Below are 27085 nucleotides of genomic sequence, written 5' to 3' on the forward strand. Positions count from 1 at the left end.
CTGCCTCTTCTTGTCTTAGAACTGACTGAGCATCTTTCTGCTGTGGGATATGAGCAAATATTCTTTCCTCTGCTTGGAATGTAATCCCCACCCCTCATTCTGTAACTAGCTCTCTCCTACCCATCCTTCAGATCTCGGTATAAATATGACTTCTGCAGAAAGCTTTCCCTGGCCTGCTCAGTGTCCACGTGCCCTACTGGACTATAAGTTCCGTAAGGCCGGGCCCCATCTGCATCCCTGGCATCTAACACTATGCCTGATACATAATAGATACTTAGTAAATGGTTGTTAAGTATATGAATGGATGGATGGATGAAAGCAAAATAGGAAAATGCAAGAAGAAAGGGAAGAAGATGAGGAGAGAGGGAAGAAGAGGAAGAGAAGTAGGGAAAGATGTTGTTAGGGAGAAAGAGAAAAGACAGGAAAGGAGAGAGGGAGCGAGCAAGAGAGGAAAAGAAGAAATGAAACATTCTCAGCCAAGTTATATAATAAACACATCATAAGGAAAAAAATTACTGGACCTAACTAAGGCCAGCAGAAACAATGGTAGCCCTTGCATGCACTTTTTCTCTGGCCTTGAATCAGTTATTTTTCCTCTCTGGACTTCTATTTCCTTACCAGTAAAATTAAGGTTTGAACTTAAGAGGCATCTCAGATCTCTTCAAATTCTGTCTTCTCTGGTTCTACATTCATTAGTGGAGAAGTGTTCTCAAATGCCTAATACACACTTCTTCACTTATTCTTCAGCCCTCTAAAGTACAAAGCAGTCCATGGCCTGAACAATGCAAATCTGTTTGAAAACACTTCAGACTCTGTCACTCCAACTTTTACCTTACTAAGCTAAGACTGTTGAAAATTCAGTAGGATCATTAAAATCAATACTTAGACCTCGGCTTCCTTGTAATCAGCAAGCACTACCGTGTTTTGACTAAAGTAAACAATAAAAGCCTTAGCAGTCAGAACCGCACAGCAAGAATGGCTGTGCTATTTATTTGGATACATAAATGTCATTTTCTAAGACTGATGTTATTATCCAGGTTTTTCTTAATTAGGATTCTTATCTTTGGCATCCATACTTGATAGAACTGTGAGTGAACAGGAAGGAAGAATGGCAGACTGGCAGGTATTATACAGCTCATGGGCTCTTGCACATGGCTGATTACATCTGCTGTGATACATTTCATTGAGTGGTTGCTGTGTGTGTCATCTTCATCATGCCAGTGTTCTGCAGGCTGTTAGCCAAGAAGTGAAGTGAACCAGACAGTCAGCGCAATGGATAAGACTGCAGTAAGCAAGAAGTATAGTCTTGTAACTCAATTTTGGAAGAGCTGTGCTGAATAGATGGGCAAAGGATGGGACTAAGGCCTCTTTTCTGCACGCGCACACACACACGTATAAGCATCTTCCTTTTGAAGCCATACATTATAGGCACACGTATCTCATATTTACATTAAAATGTTCATGGAGCACTTGTAACCATACTGAGTTGTAGGAAACTCTTGGATCCAACCCAGTAAAATTAAATCCAGTCAAAATGCTGGGTTTGTGTATATATTCAAACTTTAAATTTAGTATTTCCTGAGATATCAAGACTAACTCTGAGGAATATGGATTAATGACTAATTGGTTAAAGTAGACTGGTCTTATATACCTAGGCACCCATATGGTGAAACTCCCCTCAGTGTTGTAAGTTGAAAATAACGTAATAAGAATAGATCAAGACTGGATAATCAAGACACAGTTAATTCTCAATTAATAACCCTAAAATGAAAGGAAATAAATGAATTTTTATATAATACAGTACATATACTTAATATGAGATGCTTTTCATAGTTTTGTGTTAAAATTGCCTGTTCTTTTGCTACTGTTGCTACTGTTCTTGGTCATAAGCTGTTTTGAGTGTGGCAACTATCTCTCATATATTTTATTATCTGAATCATAGCTTTGTATCATCATAGATGCTTGATAAATGCTTCCAGTCATATTGTAGTGGATTGTCCAAAATATTGCATAATTTAAAAATCACGGATTTGTGTCGTTGAAATGTGTTTTTACTCATATCTGAGTACCAGTGTCACTTGATCTCCACCTCCCATTGAACCACCGAGTTGACGTCCCCAAGGTGCAAAGGAATTGTCCAGTTTTCCATGCTGTCATTTTGCACAACTCTGTATTACACATTGCTTCATGATGGTAGGAAGCTACTTCAGACTAATACAAACTTAGCCTTCTTTCAAAACTTCCCTTAATCTGGGCAAAAGGCCAAAAGCTTATGTTTCAAAGAGCTCTCCTCATGCAAAATAAATAAAACGCATTCACCTATTCCTTCAAAAATATTGGACCAACAAATGGGTAATTAAGCTTTTTCACTGTTAACTTTTCAGTGAATGCCCAGCAAGCAAAAATGGGTAATTAAATGAACTGGGGTTTGTGGCAAAACCAGAAGGCAGTGTAGATAATATATCTAGAAATAAGTAAAATTTGGTTGTGCTGAGTTTATATGGGCTTACTGAAAACCATGTGAAGGTGCTAGAGACATAAGTGCTTTCTCAAGAAAATTGAAGAGTCAGAATTTACAGACATAGGTGACCTGGAGGTTCATGCTTCATGCATCCTAATTAAGTAAAGCAGTTACTGAAATTGCTTTCTGTCATCTGGATAAGAAGCAATTACAGTCACACTTCAAGTTGTTGGTTCTGTCAGGGAATAAGGTATTGTATTTAGCTGACTCTCCCAGTCAACTGAGGGTTAACAAATTAATGCCCATAGTTGTGAAAATGTAGTGTGACAAAGGGGAAAATTCTTAAATGCTTAGAAGATAGAGACTTTTAAAATCCAATGTGTAATCTTCTATTTCCAGGTCAGAAGGTTAGGGCTGGTGATAATGTTTATTTTCTTACTAAAATTAAAACACACACACATACACACACACCAAAAAAAACCCAGAATTATAAAGAAAACAAAAAAAGCCTATGTTTGCATCACCAAGTTGAGTTTTATATGGTGTATAATAAATTCAGTTACACTGGATCTCTTTATATAACATTCTCTACTTGCTTCTATTTAATAAATGGTACCATACATCTTATGACATTCACTAGACAATAACTTCTTCAAGGGTAATGACTGTGAAATTTTTCTTTGAGAGATCCTGAGTACAGCAAGTCCCCAGTAAAAGTTTGATAAAGGAGTACATTTTATTTATTTATTTATTTATGTGAGACAGAATCTTGCTCTGTCACCCAGGCAGGAGTGCACTGGTGCAATCTCGGCTCACTGCAACCTCTGCCTCCTGGCTTCAAGAGATTGTCATACCTCAGCCTCCTGAGTAGATGGGATTACAGGTGTGCACAACCAAGCTTGGCTAATTTTTGTATTTTTATTAGAGACAGGTTTTTGCCATGTTGGTCAGGTTGGTCTCAAACTCCTGGCCTCAAATGATCCACCTGCCTTGGCCTCCCAAAGTGCTGGGATTACAGACATGAGCCACCGGACACTGCCAAAGTGTACATTAATTGTGTTTTTATACAGTTTATGAATGGCTAAATTTATGTCTTCTAGTGCCTCTTCTTAACATATGTTAAGTCTCTAAAAGTAGCTTCTAAATTTTGGGAGTTGTTATTAGAAGAATTTCTGGGAAGATTGTAAAGTTTGCATCCATTGGTCTTTTTGGTAGTTTCATCTTTCTCTTTTTTAACAATCTAAACTTTACAAATTGCTGGTTACTTGATGAGTACAGTTGGCTGAATGGTTGTCAATCAAGTTTTTACTGATCAAGAAAAAGCAATGAACTTAGGGAATAAAGCATTTGGAATAATTCTGATTAACTACAACAAAAAAGTTTGCCTATTAAAGGAAAGATTGGGCTAGAAATACCAACAGGATGGGATTAGTTATTAACTGCCACTTAAAGAATAAGCTAGAGGAAACAGTGTTAAGAGATTTTGTAGCAACAAAATCATATATTATCATATATTTTGATCATTTTTAAAATGCATGTGTGAGGTAGAACAAAATGTAAAGTTATTTCTAATTTTTTTAATTAAAATTTTAGAATGTATACATGCACACATATATATGGACACACACTGAATGATGTGTTGATAAGCATTCAACCCAACATCTCTCTAAAAGAAAATAGTAAAGACCCCTGATTGTTAGTATTGTTGATTTCCGTGATGTAAATACTCCCACCATGACTGATTTCAAGCTATCAAGATGATGTTACTGAGCACAGAGTTGGGAAGAAATGCACACAGCCATCACGCTGAACTGAGCCAGCTCAAGGAAACCACTGCTCACCTCCACCCGCAAATATATCATTTAACTGCTGCACACTCCACCTGTACACCCCTAGATATTAGAGGTATGGGATACCTCTAACATCTCAAATATTGAATCCTATGAAGTACACATAAAAGTGACCCAAAACCCAGCATAACATTACCTAAACTTGTATGAATGAAATGTTCATCTCTCTTTTTACCATGTTCCTGTCCACTCAATAGAATAATGAGACTTACCTCTTGGAAATAAGCTCAATTTAAAGAATATTCAGTTAATAAATATTGTCAATAAATGTGAACTCCTCTCCAATCCTTCTGTCATTTAGCCGACGACACAGACTTACTGACCAAGTTGAGTACTGCCTGGATTGCTACTATCCCAAGCAGAGCGGGGATGTGGCCACAATGGTAGTCAGAGATTGTAGCTTTGAAGTATAGCAGGTCTTCAAATAACATTGTTTTATTTCATGTTGATTTGTTATTGGCAGGAAAAGAAAATTGGATCCCAGCCGGGGCCACTGTCTATGTGAGGTTTGCGTGTTCTCTCCATGTCTGCATGGGTTTTCTCTGGGCACTCCAGTTTCTTCCCACATCCCTGTGCATGTTAGGTTCGTTAGCATGTCTACACAGTCTCAGTGTGAGTGAGTGTGGGTGTACGTGAATGTGGCCTGTAATGGGATGGCAGCCTGACCACTGTGAGTTCCTCCCTTGTACCTTGAGCTGCTGGGACAGGCTCTGGCCACCCGTGACCCTGAGCTGGAATAAGTAAGTTAGAAACTGAAAAAAAAAGAATGCATACAAATTATTATCAAATAAAAATTTATCAAGTATATGACGGTCATAGAAATATACAATAAACCTTGCAATCCCAAAGCACTCAGCAAGCCTGCCATATTGGTTCTTGTTTGTTTTTGAACTGCATGGTTGGAGAAGGTAACAATTCTGACTTTGCAAACTTTGCAAAGGTTTATTCCTTTATTTAAACTCATCACCACTGACAGTAAGTGAGTGATGACTGTCATCACTCACTTATTCACCAAAACTTGGGTAAATAATCCTCTTACTTGTTTTCATTAATCTTTCTTAAATGTATGTATAGTTCACATTTATTTCAATGTTTATTATTAGAAGTGTTTTGAGTCTTTATTTAGAAGTTTCATGATGTTCTTGTGACCAGAAATATACCATAGAAACTAAACTCTTATTTCTATCAATTAGCCAATGGTAAAATTGATTTTGTTATATGTCATTTTGCTTAAAACAAGTTTCCAAGAACTTATCTATGACTTTAAGTGAAGAAGTACTCTGCTGGCTTGTGTATATTAAAGGCAGCTGTGTCTCAGGGACCTTGCTTGTATCTTACTTATAGCACCTTAGTCTGGCTGTTTGACTTTCTGATAGTCTGGGACCCCTTCTCTCTAAATACCACATTTCCTCTTGCTTCAAGAGCTACAAGCCCCAATCCTCTAGAACCCCTTCTCTTTAAATACCACAATTCCTCTTGCTTTAAGGGCTACACGCCCCAACTCACTTAAGATAGAGAGATGACTCGTCAGTGAACTATCAGGCAGGTGCCAAAAGAGGCGGATGGAAATAGAATCTGATTACTTAACTCTGCTTATAATCAATAATTGGCACTAAGTAAAGCAAGGAGATTTAATCAAGGTAAATGGAACTATGATGAATAGGTAGCTAGCTAAATGGAGTCCAGGAAATAATAGAGTGTAATTCAAAAAGAAAGGTGACATTTAATCCAAATATATAAATGCATCTGACAGAAAGAAAGGTTACTTCCTTGAAGATTTTGGAAATTCAGTTAATCAATACTTGTTGAGAACCCATGACGGTATGCATAGCCATGTACTACACAAAATAACATACAAAAGAACAATATTGTGACACACCAGAAATTGTTTACCTCTAATCAACAAATATATCCTCAAATCTCCCCAATTAAGTTCTTAATGAAACAATTTAAAACTTAGATGTGCATTTATTCTCGATGGAATTTTATAATGCAAACTCAGTGTTTAAGTAATCTACCAAGTCTTTGCTTATTAAGAAATGAAATACCTCACTATCTGAAAATGTGTTGGTAAAGTGCTAAAACTGATAGTAAGAATCATCACTGAAAAACCATTAAAAAACAGATTTGAAACACATGCAGACACATACAGCTCAGTGTTGTGGTGGAAAAAATAAATGTGTACAATTTCAGGCTTCAGGACACAGGAAAACACTTTTTCAACCTATGGTCCAGATATTTTTATCGTGCTCACTTTTATATCATCTCTAGTTAATGAAATGTTACTACGTTTATGTAGATTTAAAATCACTATCCTCTTATTCTGCTCTTTACTTCTGCAGGGTTTCCTCTTCTTTTGTCTTTTTAACTTGCTTTACTTCTGCAATATTCAGACTGTATTTCAGTAATATATTAAGCTTAATGGTGGATTTATAACCTGATATTTATAAATACAACTAGATATTAGTAAATACATGGTGGATGAGTCCCAATATTATATTATTCCCTCTAGGACAGTAAGTAAGAAGTGTCAAATTTTAATGGTTTTCAAATTATGATTCATGAAATATATTTTGTGAAATTGTTAGTGGCCAAGCACATTTAGGGTGGGCTTACCCCAGTGGCTCCAGCCTTGACCCTGAAGTTGAGATTTTTACATATAAAAAAGGAATGTATAAATCTCCCATAATCTCAAAAGTGAAAAATTCTATAGTAGAATATAAATTGCCATGTTATTTTTTAATATTACTAAAAATATTGCCAACAGAATACACAAAGATAGTAATAGTGGGTATGCTTTCTTAAATATCTACTTTAGGTCAGGTACCTGGCTTTCTTAAGTATCACCTCATGCTGGTTGCTATGCTATGTATTTCATCTATAATGCATCCATTTTTGATAGCAGCCTGACCAAGGAGTTGTCACTATCTTATAAATGAAGAAGTTGGTGCTTAGAAAAGTAGAGTCAGAATTATGAGGTAGAACAAATATTCAAACTCAAATTAGGCTAACCATAATTTTGCTGTTTTACTACTATAGAAGTCTGATTTTAAGCTCTGAAAGGGCAGAGACCATGTTGGTCTTATTCATCGGACTGTATCTAGTGCCTAAGAATTTGTTTGGCATTCAGTGTATACGAGTGAGCTGAAAGAATGAATGAACATCTTTCCTAAACTCTTGTTAACGATCTTGGTTTTTTTCATCTTTAAAGTGAGAATTATATTAGAAATGTTTGTTAATTTTTCAGATATTTAATGAGACTGTATGACTTAATGTGGTTGTAGAATTTTAACTCCTCAGTATAAAGCAGCAAGGAGCAGTAGCAGCCCACGATATGATCTAGAAAAGGCTAAAATATATAAAAATGCTGAAATAAACCCCCAAATCCCATGAGTTCAACAATTCAACATTTGATTCAAATAATGTTACTGATGACCAATAAATACCCTGAGTAACTTCCTTTCAAATGTCTCATGTCAATATCAGCATAATAAATGCAAGAATTAAAATGAAAAGCTCTAGGAGAAATAGCTTTAAATTCAGTCTTTGTTGCCCAGGTGAAACTGCCAAATATCATTGACTAAACCCTGAGTGTTGAATTCATAAATTTGCTCTTACAAGTTAATACATTTATTTGTTGTGACCAACCTAGCATAACTGCTGCATTAAATTCCCAAATTAATAACCTTATCTGTATAAAATATTTTGTATTCTTAAAATGTCATTTAGTATCTGCTTAGTCGAAGAAAACCTGGGTGTTATTTTAGCAATCTTTAAACTTCACCAACATTTCAGATTGCAATAATTTGCAATGGCAAAATATTTTTAAATAATTTAAACAGCTTTCCCTAACTATAAAAGCAGCATATGTTTATTAAACAAATTTTATATAGAAAATATAAGCAAAGTAAGAAATTAAATGTATCTTCTGAACCTAAGATGACCATGATGAACATATATTAACATTTGTCTGTGTATGCTTAGAGGTCTTATACTTTATTTAAAGGTACATGAGTCAGTAGAAAGAGAATGTGAATCTGACATTCTTGTCTTTATAGAAATCCTCAATATGTGATTTTACGTACTTGGACCCCTGGAGTAGCTCCTTTTAACTCAAGAGTCAGTCTGTGTCCTGGTACGTGACTCAAGAGCAGCCCACCAAAGCAATGTCATTGCCCTAATTCTACTATAATTTTCCTGCAAAATATTCTTTTGTAAATTGAAGTTATCTGTTTATTGTTTGTTATTAATATCTATAATGGCATTTGAACACATATCTATATAAGGACCTAGAGTAAGTTGATATAGTTTCTTGTTGAGGGTCTCTCATATTACCTCATCATAAATGTTGATTCATAAAGATTTCATAATGCCTGAAGGACTATTGTCAAGAACATATGTACTGAAATATCTATTGATTTTCTTCTTTCTGTCATAAGCTTAGATTGTCTATATATTATGGTACTTCTTTTCCTTTATCATATTTCATATAACATTTAAATTTGGAGCAAATAAATGTCAAACTTCTTATTGAGAAAAATATGTACATCTTAATTTGGTGTTATTTTTTGTTTTGGTCATCTTTCAAGATGTAGCTTTTACTCCACACTGAATTGGGTACATGTTTGGCACTAGAAATCTAAGCATACACAGAACATATTAAACAATTCCTCCATTTGAGTTTATTTCTAATAATATTTTATCTTTTATCTCTCTTCATGTGAGTACTTTGATCTTATTATAGGTTAAGAGTTATTTACCTTGAATCCTCAGATACTCAAAGATTTTAAGCATTAAAGTTAGGTCTGTGAATTTGGATAGGAATAAAAATACATCTTTGTATGCACCAATTTCTGCCTGATATTTAGCAGTTTTTTCTATTGTAAATGTAGAAAACAAACTACAATAGTATTAGTAATATCCATGACTTTGTCATTAATAAAATTCACAGATATTTTCATATCACTGTAAGGTCATTAACATATAGATATGTTAAAATATACATTTATCTCTACTTTGAATTTATGGTAGTTATTAGGCCTACTGCTAGATCTTGGTATGTGACATATTAATAAGCCCTTGAATATTTTATTCTGTTGCCAATTTCTGGTTTTAATATTTTAACTGTATTTCAATAGAATTGGTTTTCTTTGTAAACAGACATAGTTTATGCACGAAACTGCTCTGAGAATGAGATTATCATCCGTCTAGTTTAGTTTCCCAAACCAACATGCTACAATGATAATGTCACAGAGGTAAACATTAAGAATTTTCTAAGAATAAGATTAGATAACCTTTAAGATCCAATTCAGTAGTTAGATCTTTTTATTTAAGGCACATTATTTTAAAATGAATACTTTAAGCCATACTGATTTCAATCTATTTTTCTTTGATTTATAAATATTGACTGTGTTTCCTACTCCAAAATACCATAACTTGTTATTATTTGATGTATATTCTTCTAGTCTTTTTCTTAGGTACTTTATTATATTTTTAAAATAGAATAATAGCATGTGTAGAGTTTTATAATCTGTTTTTTTCTGTTAATGCATCAGAAAAATCCTGCTTTATTAATTTTTTTGCACATTACCTTAATGGTTAAATAATATTTCACTGTTTAGATGTGTCATACAGAGCCAATATCTCTTAATACTTAAACTTTAAAAATATCTGCTTACTAGTCTCTATACTTGGCTTTTAAAAAAATGACTATAAAATCTGGAAGAACTGGATAGAAAATGAACTTCAAAACAAAATGAAAGGATTAAAAATGGATAGATAAGAGTCAACAAGGATGATTCCAAATCTGGAAGAGGAAGTTTCCAATTTTTGTTTGTAGATGATGCTAATTTTGCCTAGGGAATGAGCTGCCAGATTAATGTGGATAATTTCAAAGGGACTTAGTAAGATATGGAAGATGAGCTTTCATAAGGAAAGGTAGTAAATTTCCAAAAAAGCCATTCTGGAAAGAGAACATTTGGACCTAGAAGCTACTGTCAGCTGTTTCACAAAGTACAGGGTCCTGCAGCCAGAAGTGCTTCTCTTTTCACCCATTTCCACCCCTGCAGACCTGACCATCTTCAGGAGAATCCCAGAAAAGAAATGAAAATCTTGTTCTGATTAGATATCCATTTATTATATGACTGATTGTGTCAGTGGTATGTTTCTAGTTCCTGTTCTTCCACAAGAAGAATGAAGAATAATGAGTACATTCAGAGAGCAGTAACTAAAATGTTCAGGGGACAGATACATACCTTGATTTGGGATAAAGACTGATCAAATCCAAGACCTAAACAATTCTTAAGGGTATATAAAGTGAAAATGAAACTATTAGTCAAATTCTGGAATTATAGAACTTTCTTTTTTTTTTTTTGGAGCTGTAATTTTGCTCTTGTTGCCCAGGCTAGAGTGCAATGGCATGATCTCAGCTCACTGCAACCTTCGCCTCCTGGTTCAGGGTATTCTCCTGCCTCAGCCTACCGAGTAGCTGAGATTACAGGCATGTGCCACCACACCTGGCTAATTTTGTATTTTTATTAGAGATGGGGTGTCTCCATGTTGGTCAGCCTGGTCTCGAACTCCTGACCTCAGGTGATCTGCCCATATCAGCCTTCCATAGTACTGGGATTACAGGCATGAGCCACCACTCCTGGACAGAACTTCTTTTAAAAGAAATTTGATTTAAGAAATTAAAAAAAAAAAAAATAGTGGAATTACCGTATACCACAAGTAATAACCAAATGAAACTGATTATCCCTAAAGGTGATATTTTTGTCTATCTCATCAAAAGGGGTATTCAAAACAGTTAAGTCTGTGGATGGTGGCTTTCTATGGGGATTTCACTAAGGGGAAATAAAAATGGTAAACCTGTATACCTAAACTTCAGAAGGTACTGTTGGGAGGACAACTACTGCCTATGACAAAATGTTCTTTAGTGGCATTAACAGGAGCCACACAAAGACCTAGAATCTAGTCTTCTCACCATATGGCTTTTTAAAAAGTAAACTTTTATTTTAGGTTCAAGAGTACATATACAGGTTTGTTCTATCGGTAAACTCATGTCATGGGGATTTGTCGTAGAGATTATTTCATCACCCAAGTATTTAAGCCTAGTACCCAATAGTTATTTTTTCTGCCTCTCTTCATACCCCAACCCTCCACCCTCAAATAGGCCCTAGTGTGTGTTGTTCCCCCTTTGTGTACTTGTGTTCTCATCGTTTAGCTCCCACTTGTAAGTGAGAGCATGCAGTATTTGGTTTTCTCTTGCTGCATTAGTTTGTGAAAGATACTAGCCTCTAGCTCCATCCACGTTCCTGCAAAGGACATGGTCTTGTTCTTTTTTATGGCTGCATAGTATTCTACAGTGTATAAGTATTATATTTTCATTATCCAGTCTTCCACTGATGGGCATTTAGGTTGATACCATGTCTTTGCTATCGTGAATAGTGATGAAAGGAACATGTATGTGTGCGTATGTGCTTATGACAGAATGATTTATATTCCTTTGGATATAAACCCAGTCATGGGATTGCTATGTTGAATGCTATTTCTGTTTTTAGCTCTTTGAGAAATTGCCACACTGCTTTTCACAATGGTTGAACTCATTTATACTCCCACCAACAGTGTGTAAGTATTCCCTCTTCTCTGCAACCTTGCTAGCACCTGTTATTTCTTGACTTTGCAATAATAACCATTCTGACTGATGTAAGATGGTATCTCATTGTGATTCTGATTTGTATTTCTCTCATGATCAGTGATAATGAGCTTTTCTTCATATGCTTGTTTGCTGCATGTATGTCTTCTTTTGAAAAGGGTTTTTTCATGCCCTTTTCCCACTTTTTTTTTTTTTTTTTGAAAACCCCAACTTTTATTCTTGAAAGACAGCTGGATAAACTGGCAAAAGCCAGTTTGTTGAAATTTCAAGATGGTATAAAAATGGTTCCAGGATATAGTCAGCATATTCACGTTCACTTCAGTTCCATTCACAGATGGATTTCAGCTTCCACCGGGTGCAGTGCTTGAATCACTCATCCATCATTTGCCAACTCTGATTGTGAGGTACTGATACAATGGATCAAGTTCTTAAAAATTTAAAAAGAATAAACGATGCTGGAATTCTGGACCTGAAGATCTTTAGTATTTGAACAAATCCACAGATTAAACTGAAGGTAAATTAAGACTTCAGTTTTGGTTATTCCTAACTTTTCCATGAGGATGTATATTCCATTAAAGCTCAGGCTTATAGCCACACTGTTCCTTTTGTAGGTAATCTTCAAGTTTTATGGTTTAAAATCCTGCCAACCAGTGGCTGTAACAGCCAAATTAGCCATAATGCACTGGCTCACACAGTGGAGATCTGGCTCTCATTCATACCAAAGCCATTTCTTGGTAATGACCTCCGTATTAAGAGATCAGGGGAAGAACTTTAGTGAGCAGCAACCAATCCACTCAGTCTGCCTTGTGCTTTATGCCTGACTTTTCCTTGTGCCTACTTTCAGCAACCCCCAATGTGAAACTGCTTTTATCTTCGAAAATTTGTCAACTTTGAAACTATTTTAGTAATGGATTCTACTTCAAGCACTGATATCTGAATCCACTGGCATCCCGGAAAACAGTTCTTCAAAGAAAAGACATTTGCCTTGGTCCAGGTTTCATGCAAAACCATTTTTTTTAAAAAATGGATCCAATTTAGTTCTGTATTCTTAGATGGCTTCTTGAATTCTTATCTTTAACCTGTTCATGATTATCCCAAGTTGCATTTCTTTTCGTGAACTTGAACCCTCAGAACTGGGTAACTGTAAAGGCCTCTTAAGGATTCCACGAAGACCTAGATCCAAAATGCTGATTTCAATGGATGTGAAGGGATAGACACTGCAACGATGAGGCCTAGAGAGATCTTTTATGCCAGATTACCCAGGTACAACCTAAATGCAACTGTTATCAATGGTCTGGGTAACCTGGACGTGTTTCTTGCCCCAGATGCGCAAGGCTCTATTCCCTCCAGGGATTATCCTGATGGGTTTAGGAACCTCAGTTGAGAAACAACAGAAGCTGAGACTATTTTATGCAGGTGAAGAGATGCTGTTGTCCTCTCTTTGCAGGTTGCTGTCAGTTCCTTGGAACTTGACTGCTTTTCTCAAGTTGTCTGTCACTGTTCTCTTATGATTATTTCTCTTAACTATATTATGTTTTGTTTTTTTCCCTCTGCGGCCTCCGTTGCTCCCTCTCCACTAAATCACTGGGGATGAGCAGGAAGGGGGAATTCTCTAGCCAAGGAGATGGTGGTGGGGTGGAGGAGGCCTGTAGGGAAGCTGCCTGTTTCAATCCTCAACCACCTCCTCGCCATCTGACTCTTCGCCAACGCCGCTGCCCCCACCACGGCGCTCATAAAGCTTATCCCTCTGTCGTTCCTGGATTTCTTTCATCTCATCCGCATACCGGCAAAAGGCGCCTCCGAACTTGCCCCAGGCTTTGAATGGCACGGTGATGGCATTGCAGTGGGACGGCTTCACCTCGCTCACTCGCAAAAACACCCCGTATTTGTTGCAGCCCACATCGAAGAAGAAGCGCTTGGCGTCCACCGTGATGGAGGTGCCCTCCGGGAGCTCTCCATACAGGCCGCCCCCTGGGCCTCCGGCGCCGCCTGCCAGCTCGTGGTCCTCGCCTCCGTAGTCGTCGATGAGCTTGGCCAGCGCATCGCGGAACTCGATGAGGCCCTGCGCAGGCAGCGCGATGGTCTGGCCGCTCTGCAGGCCGCGGGGCCCGGGACCCGCGCCGAAGCCGCCACCGCCGCGGTTGACCGTTTGGCGGATGCGCAGGAAGCGGCCGCGCTGGTTCTCCTTGAGGTCCAGGTAGTACTTGCGGTTCTCACGCACCAGGAACTCGCTCTTGAGCGCGCGCCGCGGCCCGCCGCCCTCCTTGGCGCCCGCCGCCAGCTGCTCAGGGCTACTAGGGCCCAGCTGCGCGTAGAGCTCGATGAATTCGCCCAGAAGAGCCGCGGAATTCGGCAGCCACCGCCATGGACAGCGTGAGGCGGCTCCTGGAACCGCCCGCACCCACCTCGGCGATCTTGAGGAAGCGGCCCTTGGCATTCTGCTTCACATCTAAGTACAAGCGCTTGTTCTGGATGTCCAGCCGCTTTGAGGCCAGCTCCCGCGTCTCCTACTCGCCGCCGCCGCGGGACGCGGGCTGGAAGCCGCCCGGCCCGCCGCCGCCGCGCTCGCTGCCGCTGTCGCCGTCCGCCATCTTCTCGGCCGCTGCCTCCGCCCTCCTCCGCCCTCCCTCCTCCTCCGCCCTCCCCCGCCCTCCCTCCTCCTCCGCCCTCCCCCGCCCTCCTCCGCCCTCCCTCCTCCTCCGCCCTCCCTCCTCCCCCGCCCTCCTCCGCCCTCCTCCGCCCTCCCTCCTCCTCCGCCCTCCCCCGCCCTCCCTCGCCCTCCCTCCTTCTCCGCCCTCCTCCGCCCTGCGGCTCGCGCTCCAGGGCCCCCCAGCCTCGCCCGCCCGCTCACGCGCTCCCACCGCTCATCGCCGCCCTTTTCCCACTTTTTAATGGGGTTGTTTTTTTCCTTGTAAATTTGTTTAAGTTTCTTATAGATTCTGGATAGTCTGAAAAATTGTCTCCCTTGCCGTGGGTTTTCTGTTTGTCAGATGCATAGTCTGCAAAATTTTCTCCCATGCTGTAGGTTATCTGTTTACTCTGTTGATAGTTTCTTTTGCTGTGCAAAAACTTTTTAGTTTAATTAGATCTGAATTGTCAATTTTCACTTTTGTTGCAATTGCTTTTGGCTTCATTATGAAATATTTACCAGTTCCTATGTCCAGAACGGTATTGCCTAGGTTGTCTTCCAGTGTTTTTAAAGTTTTGGGTTTTAAAGTCTTTAATCCAGCTTGAGTTGATTTTTGTATATGATGTAAAGGAGAGATCCAGTTTCAATTTTCTGCATATGGCTAGCTAGTTATCCCAGCACTATTTATTGAGTAGGCAGTCCTTTTCCCATTGCTTGTTTTTGTCAGCTTTGTCAAAGATCAGATGGTTGTGTGTGTGCACATTCTGGCCTTATGTCATTGTACTGGTACAAAAACAGAAACGTAGACCAATGGGACACAGTTAGGGTTAAGATTAGGGTTAGGATTCCAATGGAATGTGGTCTTTGTGCTCTATGTGTCTGTTTTGTACCAGTACCATGCTATTTTGGTTACTGTAGCCCTGCAGTATAGTTTGAAGTTGCGTAGTGTGATACCGTCTGCTTTGTTCTTTTTGCTTAGGATTGCCTTGGCTATTTGAGCTCTTTTCTTGGTTCCATATGAATTTTAAAATAGTTTTTTCTAGTTCTGTGAAGAATGTCATTGGTAGTTTTCTAGGAATAACATTTAATCTGTAAATTGCTTTGGGAAGTATGGCCATTTTAATGATATTGATTGTTCCTATCCATGAGCATGGATTGATTTTCTATGGGTTTGTGTCATCTCTGATTTCTTGGAGCAGTGTTTTGTAAATCTCATTATAGGAATCTTTCACCTCCCTCATTAACTGTATTCATAGGTATTTTATTCTTTTTGTGGCAATTGTGAATGGGATAACCTTCCTAATTTTTCTTGGCTTGGCTGCTGTTAGTGTATAGGAATGCTAGGGATTTCTTGTTCAATGATTTTGTATCCTGAAACTTTGCTGAAGTTGTTTATCAGCTGAAGGAGCTTTTGGGCTGAGATGATGGGGTTTTCTAGATATAGAATTATGTCTTCTGCATTCGGGGATAGTTCAGCTTCTCTTCCTATATGGATGTACTTTATTTCTTTCTCTTGCCTGATTGCTGTGGCGAGGACTTCCAATTTAGTGTGTTAAATAGGAGTGGCGAGAGAAGCCATCCGTACTTTGTGCTGGTTTTCAAGGGGAATTCTAATTTTTGGCCATTTGGTATGATGTTGACTATGGATTTTTCAGGGTGGCTGTTATTATTTTGAAGTGTATTTCTTCAATACCTGTTTGTTGAGAGTTTTTAACATGAAGGGATGTTGAATTTTATTAAAAGACTTTTCTGCATCTATCAAGATGATCATGTTTTTGCCTTTAGTACTGTGTATGTGATGGATCACATCTAGTGATTTGCATATGTTGAACCAACCTTGCATCCCAGGCATAAAGCCTGCTTGATTGTGGTAGATAAGCTTTTTGATGTGTAACTGGATTCAGTTTGTCAGTATTTTGTTGAGGATTTTTACATCAATGTTCATCAAGGGTACTGGCCTGAAGTTTTCTTTTTTTGTTGTGGCTCTGCCAGATTTTGGTATCAGGATGATGCTGGCTTTATAGAATCAGTTCAAGAGGAGTCCCTCCTACTCCATTTTTTTGGAATAGTTTTAGTAAGGAAGGTACCAGCTCTTCTTTGTACATCTAGAGGAATCCAGCTGTGCATCTGCCTCGTCCAGAGCTTTTTTGATTGACAGGCCATTTATTACTGATTCAATTTCAGAGCTCATTACTGGTCTGTTCAGGTATTCAATTTCTTCTGGCTTCAGTCTTGGGAGAGTATATGTGTCCAGGGTTTTATCCATTTCTTCTAGATTTTTTACTTTGTGTGCATAGAGGAGTTCATAATAGTCTCTAGTGGCTGTTTGCATTTCTGTAGAATCAGTGGTAATGTCCTCTTTGTCATTTCTGATTGTATGTATTTGGATCTTCTCTCTTTTCTTCTTTATTAGTTTAGTGGTCTGTCTTATAATTAAAAAAAAAAACAGCTCCTGGCATCTTTAATCTTTTGGATGACGTTTAGTGTCTCTATCTCCTTCAGTTCTGCTCTGATTATGGTTATTTCTTGTTTTCTGCTAGTTTTTGAGCTGGTTTTCTCCTGATTCTGTAGTTATTTAGTTGTGATGTTAGGTTGTTAATTTGAGATTTTTATATCTCTTTAATGTGGGTGTTTAGTGTTATAAATTTTCCTCTCAACACTACCTTAGCTATATCCCAGAGGTTCTGGTATTTGTATCTTTGTTCTCACTAGTTTCAAAGAACTTCTTGTTTACTGCTTTAATTCATAATTAACCCAAAAGTACTTTTATTGTGCTGTGGTCCGAGAGTGGTTGGTATAATTTTGATTCTTTTGCATTTGCTGAGCATTGTTTTATGTTCAATTGTGTAGTCAATTGTAGAGTATATTCCATGTGGCAATGAGAAGAATGTATATTCTGTTGTTTTGGAATAGAGAGTTCCATAGATGTCTACCAGGTCTATTTGGTTTAGCATTGAGTTCAGGTCCTGAATACTTTTGTTAATTTTCTTCCTTTGTGATCTGTCAAATACTGTCAGTGGAGTTTTGAAATCTCTCTTTCAAGGTCTCTAACAACTTGCTTTATGAATTTGGGTGTCTGTGTGGTGGTACATACGTATTTAGGATAGTTAGGTCTTCTTGCTGAATTGAGCCCTTTACCATTATGTAATGCCCTTCTTTATCTTTTTTGATCTTTGATGGTTTAAAGAGTGTTTTGTCTGAAGTAAGGATTGTAACTCCTATGATTTTTACTGTTTTTTGTTTGCTTGGTAGATTTTTCATGATCCCTTTATTTGGAGCCTACATGTGTCACTGCATTTAAGATGTGTCTCTGGAAGATAGCATGTCATTGGGTTTTGGTTGTTTGTGTAACTTGCTGCTCTGTGCTATTTAATTAGGGCATTTAGCTCATTTACATTCAAGGTTAGTGATGATACATGTGGATTTGATCCTGTCAGCATGCTGTTAGCTGTTTGTTATGCTAATTTGTTTGTGTGGTTGCTTTATAGTATCACTGGTCTGTGTACATAAGTGTGTTTTTGTTGCGTTTGCTAACAATCTTTTCTTTCCATATTTAGTGCTTCTTTCAGGTGCTCTTATAAGGCAGGTCTAGTGGTACTGAATTCCCTCAGCATTTGCTTGTCTTAAAAGAATCTTATTTCTCCTTCACTTATAAAACTTACTTTTGCAGGATATGAAATTCTTGGTGGGAACTTCTTTTCTTTAAGAATGTTTAATATAGGTCCTCAATCTCTTATGGCTTGTAGGGTTTTTGCTAAGATGTTTGCTGTTAGTCTAATGAACTTCCCTTTGTAGGTGACCTGTCCTTCTCTCTAGCTGCCTTTAACATTTTTTCTTTTATTTCTACCTTGGAGAATCTGATGATTATATGTCTTGGGGATGATCCTTTTGTGCCATATTTTGCAGACGTTTTCTGTGTTTCCTGAATTTGAATGTTGGCCTCTCTAGCTAGGTTGGGGAAGTTCTCATGCCTGGCATCCTGAAATATGTTTTCCAAGTTGCTTCCATTCTCTCTATCTCTTTCAGGGATTCCAGTGATTTATAGATTTGGTCTCTTTACATAATCCCATATTTCTCAGAGTTGTTCATTTCTTTTTATTCTTTCTTCTTGTCTGTCTTATTTTCAAAAACTAGTCTTCAAGGCTCTGAAATTCTTTCTTCAGCTTGGTCTATTCTGCTGCTAATATTTGAAATTGCATTATGAAATTCTTGTAGAGTGTCTTTCAGCTCTATCAAGTAGATTATGTTGATTTCGATCCTCGCTATTTTGTCTGTGAGCTCCTGTAACATTTTATTTTCATGCTTAGCTTCCTTACCTTGGGTTTCAGTAGTCTACTGAATCTCGATTATCTTCATTCCTATCCATGTTCTGAATTCTATTTCTGTCATTTCAGTCATCTCAGCCCATCTCTTAAGAACCCTTGCTGGAGAACTAGTGTGTTTGTTTGGAGGAAAGAAGATGCTGGCTTTTTGAGTTGTCGTAGTTCTTGTGCTGGTTCTTTCTCATCTTTGTAGGCAGACGTTCCTTCGATCTTTGAAGTTGCTGTTTTTTGGATGGATTTTTTTTTTTTCTTTTACCCTATTCCATGACCTTGGGGTTTTGACTATGGTATAATGTGGTCAGTGGACTGGCTTCATTACTGGAAGATTTTAAGGGGCCAAGGCTCAGTTCAGGCCTCCTAGACTGTGTGCTCTGACTCTGATGGGGACTGATGGTGGGCCCTGGCTTTGTTATCAGGCCCTGGTTTTGTTATCTAGCTCCTTGAGGTTAGGAGCCTGCTGTGCTGGAGGGGCTGAGGTGCTCCCAGAATGTTGGTCACAATGCTCTGATGGGTGGTGGCAGCCAAAGTACTTTATAGGTGGTGGCAGCAGGATCCATCCTCATTTGCATGTGCCACAAGCAATGGCAGCAGCAGTGTAGCAGGGTGCTAGTGGGTGCCATGGCCCCAGCCACCATGCAACATCTATAATGGCAGTACAACTTTGGGGGTCAGGGCCCCCTGCCAGCAACTGTGTGTGTGCCAGTGGTGGTGTTAGAACAGTGGCAGGGCACTGATAGGCACAGGATTGTGTGCTCCTTCTGTGCACATTCACACTGGCAGTTGTGGCTGCTTAGGGCGAGGGGGACTGCACTGTTTTCCATGACTTATTTTGCACCAGTGTCAGTGTCAGCACAGGAACAGAGCACTGGAGGGGGCAGGGTTGATGGGGTTTGTGCCTGCCAATGCTCCCATGGCAATGGCTGTGAGGTGAGAGGAGGAGTGGTAGAGTCCATTTACGCCCAGCAGTGGCATGGCAGAGTGCACATGCATACACACACACACGCACATGCTGGCAGGGAAGGGAAGGCAGCTTCTCTGTAAACACATCTGCCAGCAAAACAGTGTGGGCTGTGACCAGGGGTAAGTGCATGCAGGCAAAGTGGCACAGGGAGGCCACAGTTAGGGGGACAGGCGTGGGCAGGCTGGTGTGTGTTCATGGGGCATGCTCTGCTAGAGCACTCTGCTGGTCAGGCACGGTCTGCCAGTGCAGAAGCTATGATGTCGGCCCCCAGGAGGTACTGGGTGGCTGCACTGCATGCAGGTACAGCTAGGCTGGGGCCCTGAGAGAAGCCAGCAGATGGAGGGGCGCTCAGGTCAGACCTGCCCCATCTGATGGGCAAGACTGCCCTGCAGAGTGCAGGACTGACAGACACCCTAGGGCTAAAGTCTCCTATGGGGGCAAGTTGTGCCTAGGGTAACAGGTGCTCCTAACCATACCACCCTACAGATACTCCCACACCAAACCTTCTAGGCTCTTCACCGGCTAGAGTTCTGCCCCCACCATTTCTCTAGGCAGCTTTCCCTGACAATTTAAGTGTCCAGGGTGGAATAGAGAGGGATTCCAGAGGCCCATGGTGAGAGCAGGTTGCTTCTGGCCTGTTCAACTCACCCCTTCCACAAGAGTCACTGGGTACCAGAAATGAGTCTCAGTTCCCAGCAGCCTCCTTCTTCAGCCCAATATCTGTGTCTTCCCTTCATCTGCTTTCAGTGCCTTCCCTCTGAGCACACCAGTCTTCCTGGTGTTCTGTTCCCTCAGTGGGAGATGTTCTTCCTGGCCATCTTGGAGCAGAGTCTTAGGAATGGGGCCCAGGCTCCACATGGCTCTCTACTATCTTAGAGACAGGGAAAAAACCCAAACTCATTTTCCCTGTTGGATGCAGGCTGAAATTCCAGAACGTAGTTACCTGCCCTCCATGTGGCTTTTTGTTTCTGTGGGCTGCATGTTGTGTATAATGGACCAACAGTGATGGCTGCTAAGACAATGCTTGTCTTTATTAATAAAAAATATATAGTATTACAGAAATGGTATTTTCCCTAGGAGAGATCATAATACAGCTCATTCAAAAGTATGAGTCTTACATATTTCATGTCCACAAATTTAAGAAAATTATTTCTTTTCCATGAATCGTTTGTTCCTTGCCAGTGAAGCTCAGGCTCTTGCACTCTGGAGTTCCTCACAGCTGTTGTTATATGGACTTCAGGGCCACTTCAGTAACTAGCTACTCCTGCACCACTCAGAGAAGGAGAACAAGTCTGTGGATGTTTTAGAGATGACAACATCTGTCTAGATTATTACGATCTGTCAATCTTCGTTAGTAAAGAGAATTGCAAAATAAGATGAAAGCTAATCAGGGAGGCTGGAACATGATTATTACAGCTTCTATTTGGGGAATGACTATTGCATTACCTGCGGTGCATTTTTATTTTGGTAAGGAATAAATACATTGCCAAGAGCGTGAAGAAACTTACATAATCATTACTAACTTGTGTTCGATTCACATTACAATGATATGTTGTAGATCAAAGCTACAAAGAGGCGCGGTTCAGTGAGAGGTATTGGTGAACCAAAACCCTATTCAGGCAGCATTGTGTGTTCCTGCATGGGTAAGCAGCCACCTACACAATACTTTGCTTCATTTTCTTGTTTCAAATGGCTTTAGAAATCAGAGATACAGAGTATCAGGTCTTCCAGACACTGTGGGATGATATCAGATAGTCAAAGCATCAAAACACAATAAATAACAAGGAAAAAATAGGAAACTTATCGCCACGCTGTCATCTATGATAAATGAGCTGCTATCAGATCATACAGTTGCCTAAGACTGACTGAATGCCAAGAACTTTTCTAAGCTTTTTTATATGCATTAGCTTATTTAGCCCTCCTAACAAGATCCTAGGTGATTCATGTAGTAGGAAGACCTGAGGCATGGAGAAATTTCAATAACTTGCCCAAAGTCATATTGCTAAGAGTAAACAGAGTTGATGTTGAATCTCAGCAAGTCAATTTCAGAGCTCACACTCATAACAATTATAATCTACCACATGTTTGGAGTAGTGATGTTTTCTGCTCAAGAAGACATCATGACATACCTGGCCTGGATATTCATCCCTGCATAAGTAAAAGCTTGTTAATGCCTCCTTTCAATCTCGCTTTGCCTTACCCAGTAGTACTCCTACCTCTCTGATCTACTTTGTGTCTACTTTATTATTTCTTTTCCGGATCCTGATAAATGACTCAGTTCTTGACACTTTGGTCCTCTGTCCCATTGTGTTTGCATGGCTGTATATACATATACATGTATATATGCATACGCATGCACACAGACATCTTTTTCTTCAAATTTATTGAGAAGGTATTTTGTGTTTTTATTTATATGTTTTAAATATTTTTGAGCTAATTGTATTCTTATATACAGTTATGAGAAATAATATGAAAAGATCTCATGTATCTTTCCCTTCCTTCCCTGATTTCACCCAATGATAGCACCTTGCACAATCATAGTATGATTTCACAACCAGGATATTGACATTGTACAATCCACCACTCTTGTTCATATCTCCTGTTTTACTTACATTCATTTGTGTGTGTATTTAGTTTTATATAATTTTATCCTGTGTGTGTTCATGTAACCACACCACAGTCAAGAAGCAGAGGAGTTCCATCCTCAGAGGACCTTGTGGGTCACCTTTTTCTAACTACACCTTCTCTCCCTCCTGTATCTCCCCTTCCCTATCCCTAAGCCTTAGCGGCCACTAACCTGTTCTCTATTTCTAAAGATTTTTCTTTCCAATGTTTAATATAAATGGAGTCATACAGAATGTAACCTTTGGAGTTTGACTTTTTTCACTCAGCACCATCCCCTGCAGACATTTCCAAGTTGTTGCATACATCAAAAATCTGTTCCTTCTTAATTGCTGAGTAGTATTCCACAGTTGTTAACAGTCGACCTGTTGAAGGACATCTGGGTTCTTTCCACCTTGGGGCTTTTATGAATAAAGTTGTCGTGAATATTCATGCACAGGTTTTTGTGGGTGAACTTGTTTCCATTTCTCTAGGATAAGGACCCAGTAGTGCAACTGTTGGTCTATATGGTAGCTGATGTTTAGTTCTACGAGACACTGCCAAACTATTTTTGAGAGCGACTGTGTACTTTTATATTCCCATCTGCAATGAATCCAGGTTTTTCCCCATCCTTACTAGCATTTGGTATTATTGCTATTTTTTATTTTTGCCATCCTGTCAGATGTGTAGTGACAGCTCATTGTGGTTTTCATTTGCATTTCCCTGATGGCAAATTATGTTGAACATCTTTTCGTGTGCTTATTTGCCACCTCCATTTCTTCTGTAGTAAAATGTTTGTGTCTCTGCAGATTTTCTAATTGTATAGTTTATTTTTCTACTCTGGGGTTGTGAGACTTCTTTGTATATTCTGGGTAACAGTTATTTGTCAGATACATGTCTTGCAAATATTTTTACCAAGTCTGTAGCATGTCTTTTTAGCTTCTTCACAGGGTTTTTTTAAAGAAAAAGAAAAACGTTTAATTTTGATGTTTTAACTGATCAATTTTTTCTTTTATGGATTATGCTTTTGGTGTCAAGACTAGAATTCTTTGCCTGGCCCAAGACCTCAAAGATTTCTCTCATTTTCCCCTAAGACTTTAATAGTTTTAAATTTTACTTATGTATCTTTAATCTATTTTATTTCATTTTGTTTATTATCTTTATTTTTGAGATAGTCTTGATCTGGTGTGCAGTGATGACATTATGGCTCACTGTAGCCTCAAACTCCTGGGCTCAAAAAATCCTCCCACCTCCAACTCCTGAGTAGCTGGGACTGCAGGTACTGAGCACCACACCTGGCTAATTTTGTAGAGATGGTCTTGCTGTGTTGCCCAGGCTGCTCTCTAACTCCTAGCCTCGAGTGATTCTTCTACCTTAGCCTCCCAAAGCGCTAAGATTGCGGGCGTGACCACCATGACCGGCTGTGATCCATTTTACATTAATTTTTTGTGTGACATGTAAGGGTTAGGTTGGGGTTCACTTACTTTCTTATGGATATTCTATCGCTCTACCATCATTTCATGAAAAAGCTAGCCCTCCACCAATGAGTTACTTTTGCATCTTTGTCAGAAATTGATTAGGCATATTTGTATAGGTCTGTTTCTGGGTTCTTTATTCTGTTCCATTAATCTGTCAGCATATCAATCCCTGCTGACGCCATATTTTCATGATTAATGTAGCTATATAGTAAGACTTGCTACTGGTAGAGTGAATTGTCTGTCTTCATTCTCTTTCAAGTTTGCTTTGGCTTCTTTGAAAGCTGTGACTTTCTATCCTGTAGGTGTTTAGTTTATAATGAAAAGCAACAGCCTTGGCTCCAGTCACCATCTTCATTCCAACCTCCCGTAGGCAACACCTTTTGCTTGTTTGCATTTTAGCTTCTTTTGGTTGTGGCCTCTTAATCTCTCGATGATATACCTCTTGGTTTATCAGCTTTGAATATTACGCATTTACTTTCTGCTGTATTACAGAAGGTCTCACTGAAATCAGTCCATCCCTATTCCTTCTCCTTCCTTCCCCTCTGGTTAAACCGTGATTTCCAGTTTGTTCGCTGGTCACTTATGTACCTTCGAGGCATCCTGGAAGCTTAATCTCTTGACCTCCTGACTTTGTCAGATGACATTACTGCTTCCCCAATTCTGACCTCAAATATTTTGTCTTATACCTGGTCAAACTTTTCAACATTTACATTGTTTTTTAATGAAAATTATCTTTATTTATAGTTTGATTTTAAAAGTTTAAAGTCAACAGACATTACTATATTTTTTAAACTGAAAATATACAATTACCCATTTCCTTAATGTGCTAAATAACAATCCCTTGTCTATTTCAATACAAAGGTTCCCAATACCAAGTTAAAATAGATTATTTCCATGAATTGCTCAAAATTATGTCACATCTCAGATTACTTCATGCTTGAATTAACGTACTTCTTACTGAGTTGTAAATTATCAATATTTTCTGAATAATTTTTATTGAAGTGTATGCATACTTAAAAAGCACAAATTATATTTGCATAGCTTAATAAGTTTTCACAATAAATAAAACAGTTCCAGCACCTCCCAAAATCTCTATGTACTCCCTCAATCACCACTTGTTTTTTCCCCAAAGGTAACCGTTATTCTGACTTCAAACATGATATATTTTTCACCTAAAATAATGTCCTACAGATTAATTCATGTTGCCACAGATGACAGGATTTTATTCTGTTTTATGACTGAATACTATTTGTGTGTGTGTGTGTTTGTGTGAGTGTGTGAGTTTTTTAATACATTCATCTGTTGATGGGCACTTAGGTTGATTTCATATCTTGGCTATTGCAAATAGTGCTGCAATAAACATAGGAGTGCTAGATCTCTCTTTGACATAACTGACTTCATTTCCTTTGGATACATACTCCGTAATGGGGATTGCTGGATCATATGGTAGTTCTATTTTAATTTTTTTGTGGAAGCTCCATATTGTTTTCCATATGACTGTACTGTATCCCCACCAGCAGTTCCTAAGAGTTTCTCTTTTTTCACATCCTCCCTAGCATTTGTTATTACATATTTTTTATCTTTTTGAAAATAACCTTTCTAATTGGGGTGAGATGATATCTCATTGTGGCTGTGATTTGTACTTCCCTGATGATGAGTGATGTTGAGCATCTGTTTTCATGTACCTGTTAGCTATTTGTTGTCTTCTTTTCAGAAATGTTCATTCAGATATCTTGCCCATTTTTCAAATGGATTATTTGGAGGGTTTTTGTTGTTGTTGTTTATTTGTTGCTATCAAACTGATTTGAGTTCCTTATATATTCTGGATATTAACCTGTTGTCAGGTGCATGGTTTGCAAATTCTTTCTCCCATTCTGGAGGTTTTTTATTCACTCTACTACTCATTTCCTTTGCTGTGCAGAAGTCTTTTAGTTTCATGTAACCCCATTTGTCTGTTTTTGCATTTGTTGCCTACATTTTTGAGGTCTTATTCCAAAAATCCTTGATGAGTCCAATTTCACGAAGCATTTTTCCTATGTTTGCTTCTAGTACTTTCCTAGTTTCAGGTCTTTTATTTAAGTCTTCAATACATTTAGAGTTGATTTTTGTATATGGTGAGAAATAAGTGTCTAGCTTTATTCTTCTGCATGTAGATATTCAATTTTCCCAGCATCATTTATTGAAGAGACTGTCTTTTCCCCAGTGTGTGTTCCTGGCACCTTTGTCAAAACTCAGTTGGCTGTAAATACATGAATTTATTTCTGGGTTCTCTGTTTTGGTCTATGTGTGTCTGTTTTTATGCCAGTACTATGCTTTTTTGGTTACTATAGCTTTGTAATATATTTGGAAGAAAGGTAATATGATGCCTCTAGCTTTGTTAATTATGTTCAAGATTGCTTTGTCTATCTGGAGTCTTAAGTATTTCGAAATGAATTTAAATTTTTTTCTATTTCTGTGAAGAATGTTTTTCTTATTTTGATAGAGATTGCATTAAATCTGTACCTCACTGTGGGTAACAGGAACATTTTAACAATATTAATTCATCCAGTGCATAAACATGGGGTATATTTTCACTTAATTGCCTCCTCTTAAATTTCTTTCATTAGTGTTTTATAGTTTTTATTGTAGAGATCCTTCACCTCCTTAGTTGTTTATTTATAAGTATCTCTTGTAGCTATTGTAAATGAAATTGTTTTCTTAATTATGTTTTTCAGATATTTCACTATTGGCATATAAAAATTTTAGTGATTTTTATGTTGATTTTGTAGCCTGCAACTTTACTGAATTTGTTTATGAATTATACCAGTTTTGGGGTGCAGATTTTAGGGTTTCCTATATATATAAAATCATATCATCTTCAAATAGGCACCATTTGACTACTTCTTTTCTGATTTTGGTGCCCTTTATTTCATTCTCTTGACTCATTACTCTGGCTAGAGCTTTCAGTACTCTGTTGAATAAAAAGTGATGTAAGTGAATATCCTTGTCTTGTTCCATATCTCAGAGAAGAAGTTTCCAACTTTCCCCCATTTATAGCTTTGAGTGTGTTGACCTTTATTATAAATATTATTTATTATAAATAATAAATATGACCTTTATTGTGTTAAAGTATGTTTCTTCTAACTCAGT

General features: G+C 38.4%; 1 protein-coding gene and 1 pseudogene across 13 annotated transcripts in view; one reads left to right on the top strand and one right to left on the bottom strand.

The window, feature by feature from the left end:
• Window positions 1-27085, top strand: part of TRPM3 (transient receptor potential cation channel subfamily M member 3) — a 605449-nt gene that overhangs the window by 82680 nt on the left and 495684 nt on the right. The window lies entirely within an intron of this gene.
• LOC105718533 (transcriptional regulator protein Pur-beta-like) lies at window positions 13632-14556 on the bottom strand (annotated as a pseudogene).

Source organism: Aotus nancymaae, unplaced genomic scaffold, assembly GCF_030222135.1.
Source record: "Aotus nancymaae isolate 86718 unplaced genomic scaffold, 86718_ANA_hifiasm-v0.15.2.pri h1tg000041l, whole genome shotgun sequence".
In the NCBI taxonomy this organism is placed as follows: domain Eukaryota; kingdom Metazoa; phylum Chordata; class Mammalia; order Primates; family Aotidae; genus Aotus; species Aotus nancymaae.